The sequence below is a fragment of the Pinus tabuliformis genome, chromosome 5_2, assembly GCF_031772625.1.
Source record: "Pinus tabuliformis cultivar Carrire ecotype Pingquan chromosome 5_2, CPIR1, whole genome shotgun sequence".
Lineage (NCBI taxonomy): Eukaryota > Viridiplantae > Streptophyta > Pinopsida > Pinales > Pinaceae > Pinus > Pinus tabuliformis.
The window spans coordinates 1,106,984,425-1,106,993,356 of record NC_142306.1 but is presented as its reverse complement, the minus strand read 5'-3'; positions in this window follow the sequence as shown (position 1 = coordinate 1,106,993,356).

Genomic DNA, 8,932 nt, shown 5'->3' with positions numbered 1-8,932 from the left:
ATGTTTACCAGAATAAGGAGGATTCTGATAGCCATAATACAAATGAACTTGTTGATCAACCCCACAGTTACAATGAGTTTTTTGGCCTTGAAAAGGCACCTGAGGAATACCCTGATAAGGTCTATATTGTTACCTGATGGGAGTTTGCATTGCCCCATTAAAAAGAGGGTTTGATTGATGTTATGTCATGTCGTACACAGACTGTCCTACTAGAATTTGAGGAATACCTTATGTAAGTGATTTATATTGAAAATGAACTTGTAAATGCAGAGTAATTGGGATGTGAGAGGTATCATATACTAAAGGAATGTGTTGAGATTCAATCATATCATGTACAAGTTGAGTTACATGAATTTGAGCTTGTTGAGGTAGAGATTGAGGGATAGGAACTTGAGATGATGGCACAAGTTGGGAAACAAATATTGAACCAAACATCGAACCAGGATGAATGGGAAATGTAGGCGTCCAAATAGTCACATCCATCCCAGGATAAGGAGGACTAAAATAAGGTTGGTTAACCATTTGAGCTATACCAACAATAGGTTTCCCCCTTTTCATAGGTGGAGGGTATGATGGATGTAACTGCCCCTGATGTGGAGGGTATCCAGCATAAGGATATTTAGGCTATTGAAGAAAACCTTGCCCACTAACATAAGGGCAAACCTATTGTTTAAGTGTTGGTGTAGGAGAAGGAGAAGGAGCCGAATGAGAAACAATCATAAGAGTAGCGCCAAATGGAATTTTGAAAGATGAAGACATGGGGGGAAGTCCATAAATTGGAAGATGCACCAGAGAAGGTACCAAATAAAGGCTAATAACCTGGTGGGATGGACGGGCCACCATATAGATGTGCCTTTGGTGATGTTGAAAACATAGATGTGGAAGCGACATTTGAAGTTTCAATCGTAGTGGTAGATGTAGGTTAGGAAGCCATATCAGTTCCACTCAATGTCAATAATCCTAATATGGATTTCCATGTGAAATTCACATGTAAGTTAAAAAAACCAGGTAAAGGAGTTTGTAGAGGAGGTGGAGCAAAATGAGGATGGGTTGTATAAAGGAAAAGTCCCTCCAAATGAGTAGAAGGGCGAGGCTCTTCTTGTGGTATCCCCTCGATACTCACAAGTCTAGGTGGAAGTGGTTCACCGTTGGGGCCGAGATATATAGTAGGCAGATCTATCTGAGACAACACAAGAGATAATGAAATATTTGAAGTAAGAATTAAAGATAACTGAGGCTCCTCAGGTTCAATGAACTTAATAAATAAAGTTTATCACTTAGGAAGGTCAGATTGTATAACCTCAAGTAACGACGTTTCAGGTAATTTAGTATCATTTGTGCTAGTTTCATCGACAAGAGTATATGTAACTTTGGGTTCGGTACTTAAGGGGACAGATGATTATGGTTGATTAGATTAAGGACAAGGACCAAAAATAGTTCTTGAGTTTCCTGATTCGATAGCTTATGTTCTCGTATGCTTCTGACGATGATCAGGAAATTCCTCCGGTGGAAGAGGAGGCTTATTTTTCATTATACATGAATGATGGAGTGTGGGATCTTGTTTTTCCACGTTGGATGATAAATTTGATTAACAAAAAAAGAAATAAGTCAAAAAGAGGGAAATAAGTCAAAAAGAGGGCAATCTAGGCATAAAGGATTACCAAGTAATAGTGAATTGCAATATACACCTTGGCGAACAAAGGACTTAATGTGCGACACCCAATCTCCCCAAATGTTGTGTTCGATGTATCACTGTACACAAGGTGACATACTTGGTTACCTATGGATGGATAGAAAACTATTGGGGATTCCCAAAATATACACGATGGTATGTGGGAGTGTAGTTTGTAGTAGTGTTGTCTAATGCGTAAGTGTTCGAGGAGAGGGTTGCCATATAATTTACATGCATGGAGTGCCACCAACATACTCGAAGGTACGTGGAGTAGAATCCTATACACTCACATAGATGGAATGGGATTTCAACCCCAGGATGCAATGCTGGAAAACAATGATAACTCCTATGTTTAACGACGTTGGAACACGTCTCTAGTCTAGACCTCTATGTGTTTTCATTAATGTTACAAATGATCCTTTAGGTTGATTCAGTAAAATTTATGTTGATATTGAATTAAGTTTCAATTTTATGGCTCCCCATGAATTCACTTGAATTTCAAAGATGGAAATCTAGCATGAGGAAATGGAATCTTCCTCTTTAATGAAAATATAACTAAGGAAGGGAAAAGAAAAACAATATGCATCATATAAAATGCAACAAACAAGATGCTCAATGCAATTCCATTTTCATGCAATTGTTCCTAAATCAATGTAGATGCAAAACCATAAATGCTAATGCAATATTTTTTCTTTTCACGACACTTAATTTTTTAAAACAAGGAAAACTAAGATGCAAACTCTAATCACTGTTTCAAATGCCCTTTTCAGAATGAGGACTAGAAAAACAATTCATCAAAGTGAACAATAATTAAACGAAACAAGTTTGCAAGTGACCGAATGATAAGAAAAATGAAAAATCAAAACCAATTCTTACAAAAGGTAATGAAACACAACTGCAAACCAAATGGAGGCTTCAGATAGACCACAAGGCATTGTAGACTTAGGAAAGGTCAGCTAGAAGTAGCCTGATCAAATCAACATTGAACAAATAATGGAATTTTTGTTCAAAAATATGAATCAACGCAGGTGCAGAATAGGCATCAATGCTTTGCAACACAAGCATAGAGAGGGCCTAGGTGGGGTGTAACGCTATGTCATCATAACAAGGGGTGAGTTGGTCTTGGGAAAGAGGATTATGGCACAAAAATTACAAACAAGACTCAATGCAATCACTTCCTAGGTTTGTTCTTGGCTGGCTAAAGTAGCAAAGGTCCATGAAAGAGGTAAATAAAATAAAATGGACAAATAAACCACCAAGGTAATACACCAATCCCCAGTAGAGTCACCAATTTGTTATGAAAGATTTATGACTACAGACATAATATCTTCATCAGGTTTGGTGGCTAACCTAGAAAAACAGAATGACAAAGGATTCAATGTTTTCCTTGAAGTAAGTAGATGAGGGGATGAAACATACTTGGAATATGTCATATGTTTCTCTCCTTCTTTGGCTTGAATACCCAAATACTAGCTCCAACTGCAAAAATTAGAACATACATAATGAGACAACACAAGCCAAGAAAATATGGGATCTATGTAGCATCATATATATACTTCATTCAACAGCTCAACATGATGTTGAAATATATGAAATAACAAAATCACATATCGAAAAACAAAAGAACCCTTTGTATTGATATAAATGGAGTGACTTACAACCATAAATAGGTGTCGATCTTGTAGAAGAGCTCCTCCAAGTTGTTAATTTGTGATTCCTTTGTCACAAAGTGTACCTCCAATCACCCTAAATGCATGAAAGGATAACCCTCACAACAATAGCATAACAGTAGAATCACTCTAAAAAATCCAACCCCTTGAATATCAAAGGTTGTAAATATATAGAGGAGTGAAGTAAGTTTGGAGTTCTTATCCTTTTTACCAATCTTCGGATTGAGACCCACTCTTAAAGGGGATTATGAAATCTAAAGATAACGGATGGAAACTCCAAGGTAGGATAGGATAAGATTAAAAAGTTTTATCTGAGGTAAACGGTTACAAAATATTGCGGAAGCTTCTAGAAATGGAGGCTTTAGGATTCTCTCTCCTTTTCCCAGATTTCTACAACCAACACAGGTGAAAATGGGAGCAACTTGTAGGTGGTCAACACTTGTAGGTGCACTGGTCCTAAAACTGACTCAAATGATGTAGTTTAGGGAAGAAACTGTGGGGAATAAGAGAGTCATGCATAGGGATTTGTGCAGTGATGATGTAAAGGGGATATAGAATGTGAATGATCCCATTAGGAGGCTTATTGATCAAATGAGACAAACTAGTATATTATAGGGACTATAAACTAGGGTAGTCCATGTGGGTGAACTTCCATAGACTGATGTGGGTGTTTATGTTGGAAATAATACTGAGGGGGTGGGGGCAGGTGAATCAGTATTATCAAATCAATATAACTTTTTCATTTCCGTATTAAGATTCATATACGCTACTTAAGTTAAGGCAAACCATATGTATACGTAGCTGTGTGTAGTGCAACAAGCGTATATCCAGTAAACTTATGATTCAGTTAGTTGATCCTTAATGAGTGCATCAAAACATTATTAGCCATATGAATAGTAAATAGGAGCAGTAAAATAGAATAGATCATCACACACAAGAAGCACACATGAACACCATGATATAAGGTGGAAACCCAATGTGGTTGAAAACCACATGCTGCAAGTCGTCTCTATCTTCTTTTAATAAGAAACTTCTTTTTACAATATTTCTATACTGGTGCAGTCTTATACCAGTACACAGGCTTCTACCTATAGAAGGCTACAACCTTCTCTCATTCTCCAGCTTCTCCTGGAAGGGAGCTGCAACCCCCTTAGCTCTTGTACTAGTCGATTCTTTTACTAGTACGTAGGTGCCGACCTACTGAATGCTCCAACCTTTACTTGTTTTCTACCTGCTACTGGAAGGGAGCTACCACCTCCTTTGCTCTTGTACTAGCTAATATACTAGTATGTAGGTGCCGACCTACAGAAGGCTACAACCTTCTCTTTCTTCCTCAAGGTACCACGTTTCATAAATTTTCAAACTCGATACTCATGGAAAACAACATCATAATCTGAAGGCCACGTTTCATCCAATTTTCATACTGGACCCATCAATATCATTGAAACACACAATCAATCAACACTAGCATCATCAATCTTTGAATCACCCAATACTGAATCACTAAAACCCAGTGAACAAATTGCAATCACCAGAACATAGAGCAGAACACATAATTCTGCATCAATGTTAAGATCTAACTGTATCATCAAAAATCATGCATCAGAGTGCATACGCTATTTGGAAGAGCCAAACCAGCGTGTATACACAGCTTCACCAAAGTGAACTAGCGTATATGTCATTAATTACTTACTTATGTCTTCGTTTCACGTCCTGACTTCAGACATAACCAAATCATTACATATACAAGGACAATACATATGTTAGCAACCAGATCTAGTCCATCAGATCACATAAAGATAAGTCATTATGATCTTGATCCATTATAGATCTCATCCATCAATACTAAAGCTAAAAATAATCAACCAATCCGAATATGTAGAATACTGACACCAGTAAACAGTCACCAGAACTCAGACTTTGCATCAACTACTAGAACCATCTGTAACTTCAAATATCATAGTGTATATGGTATACACTACTTAGATGTATATAACCTGCGTATGTACGTGCTTTTATCAAAGTCAACCAGCGTATACATCTGTAAATATTCATTCATGAGTTGCAGCTATTTCAAACTTAAGTTATACCCAGATCATAACATTACATGCGTCAGTATACAGATCTAGAATAAGCATAATCAAACCACATAGAGATGATTCATTCCAAGCCATTAGATCCCAATCTATCCTTAGATCTTGTTCTCCATCAGCCGTTGATATTCCTTCTTAGCAAAGCATTATGAACCCATAACCTGCATACTAGATCTCATACTTCATCAGATATTCAAGACTTTCTGAAAATGCCTTTGCCTAATGATCTTCTTCTCCTTTTATAGTCTTAGGCCTTACTTAATACCATGGTCCAAAACCATTTAGAACCAATACCTTGGACCAAATACCTGGGTTCAACACTTCAAACGAGATACTATGGTCCAAAACCATAGGTCCAAATACCAAGGACTAAATACCATGGACCAAAAATAAGTTTTCCCACATGTACACTCTTTTTTGTGCATGAAAGTGCGTGCATACACATACGCGACTTTTGATCGGCAATCCCTCATGTATACGCGCCTTTGTATATAGTGAACCTACGTGTATACACTACTTGGTATATAGAAAACCTGTGTATATACGCGACTTGGTATATAGTGAACCTGCATATGTACATGACTTGGTATATAGTGAACCTACATATATACTTTTCTTTCTTCATTCTTTGTATTCTGATCATCAATTCTTTGCTATTGACCTGCTGCACTATGATCTGTCATCTGTGTGAGTTGCTATCAAGGACAACACTTGTATCATAGTGCCAACAATCTCCCTGTTTGGACTTGATGGCAAAGCTAACTTGTCATACTGAGAACTGTCATCTTAATGAGTTGTCATTGTTCATTACATCTGAACTGATTCCTTTGAGTTGTCCTGCATCCCATGTATTCTGTCACATTTGATATCTCTTCTGTAGATTCATCTAGTTATATATAAGTGAGTTTTTCTTCTACGAGTGGGTTGCCATCAAGTACAACACATGCATCATAATGCGAACAATCTCCCCCTTTGGACTTGATGGCAACAACACCAAATCACTCTCCCCCTTTGACATCAAGGGCAAAGGGCGGACCAATATATTCTCTTCCTTGATATACATTCCGCTGTCCATACTCCCCTTGAGTACCTGCTGAAATATTTGATTGAGCTCCCCCTTTGTATATGCCAAGGTGTACCAATCTGTCCATGCTCCCTTTAAGTACATGCTGAAATCTCTGCTCTGTTGAAGTGTGATGTTCATGCTCCACCTGACTGTAAGCAAGGTCTGCAAAAAGATGAATGACCTTCATATCACCAAAGACTCATACATACATCCATCTCCCAACCAAGTGGGGATATACCAATATTGACTCCTCCACCCAACCAAGTGGGGATACGCCAGATACCAAATGTTTGTACATGACTGAAATATTACATCATCCTTCCCATGCATAGTGGGGGTACAAATTACATCATATGACCAAAAGGGATTCATCAAATGACTACATTAGATAGAGACAAACTATTACATCATGAATCTTGACCTTTACAAGACATTTATAATAGAGACCAAACATCTAAATAAGATCATGATAGTCATCAGCAACTATCATACACAATGTATGATCTGCTCCATAAGCATCTGTCAACAACATCTAGACCAACAACCTCTATATGTTCATTAGTGTATAAGTCATCAACTTATAACAAGGTATGTCTGCATATAGATATCAACTCATCCTTTTGCACAGAATTCTGCATATGACATACAGAATAATTCACATTATATCATATGTGAAAGACACCATAGCCATCTCATCAAGATCATCACTTGGGAACATCTATAAGTATCAACCTATCATCATGTCTCCAACAATGCAACTTTGAGTAATCATCCATGTATCCAGCACTATGTATCTTGAGCTCAAGATCATTTGTCAAGACTTCTTGCTATCATCAACAACAACAATCCTCATCCACATGAGTGGCAAGAACTATAGGAATCCTGCATCATAACTGTATTATATGATCTTTATGCATATGAGTGACTCATCATCAAGTAATGAAGATGTGTATTCAATCTTTGTACTTCTCCTCATCCTTATGAAGATCACCATGTAAACACCATATATGCATCATTAGAGAATCAACCACAAATCTCATCTGAACATCAACTATGTAACCCCAAGAATCATATGAGATTTTCTCATGGACAACTCATAACCATATCATGGCAAGATATATCATTTAGCCATATAAGCATCATCACCAAGGACTACTAACCATAATGCCAACAATGCATTATTAAAAGCATATGCTCCCCCTAAACCTGTGCCATCTTGCATATCAAGGCATCATCATCCACAAGTTAAGATCAAAACATTTCTAAACATCTTACAAGTATCAAGACATTTCCACACATCATCAACAGATTGTAACCATTATCAAACAGAGCAATTAATGGACTAAATCATATCAGACCCTTTTTGTGAGCCTGTCCCACTACTTTTCTCAAACTAACATATACGTGACTATTCACTGTCTAACTCGCGTATATACGTGACTTCTCTTTATGAAACTTACATATGAGATTGAGAACACTGAAGTTTTACACTTTCAACTTCCTCTGAGTCTGTTATGTCTGTACATTGTGTTGTGCCACATCTTTTTGACAGTACTTCCTTCTTCTTCCATATCTTCAAGTGTGATGATGTTTTCTCCTTTTGGTATGGTGCTCGTACTTTGTTCCTGCATTCCTTTGCTATATGTCCATGCTTGTTACATGAATAACATCTTACATGTTTCATATTCCTTCTGTAGTAATCAACGACTTTGTGACAAAACATATTGCAAGAAAAACAATATCCCTTAAAGTACCTGGAACGTGATGATATTTCTGTGTGATGGTCTTGAACCATTCTACTTCTGCATCTGGCTGCAACATGTCCAAGATTATGACATACATAACATTCAACATTATTCATCGGAGGAGTAAAAGATTTTCTTTGAAGAATTTATTTCTTTGGTTGTTGACCTCTCATCTCCTTGTTGAGTATTTCATATTGTGCATTTGTCTTATTTTGTGAATTAGATTCACCTTCAACAGATTCATGAAAACCAAGACCAATTTTGATACCAGGAGACCTTTGACTACTAAGAATATCATCCAAGATCTTAGTACTATCTTGAAATCGTAAGAGCTTATCCTTTTCTTCTAAGTTATCTTTTAGAATATTTACCTCAACCTAAAGTTGCTCTTCCTTTTCACGATACTTCTTCTTCATGTTTTCTTCAACTTTTTTTCCTTCTTCCAACTGGTGTCTTAATTCAAGAACTTCATTTTCTTGTTTTTCAAGAGCTTGGAGTAGTTCTTTACTCTGCTTTTTTGATTCTTCAAGATCTTATTTTAGCGAGAGGATTGTAGTTTTAAGACTTTCATAGTAACTGGATCTTTCTCTGAGTTTCTTTATTGTTGCGCTCCTTTCATTTACTTCACTTCTTAATGATGTCACTTTATTCTGCAACTTTTGACATTGATCTTCCTTTTCCTTGAA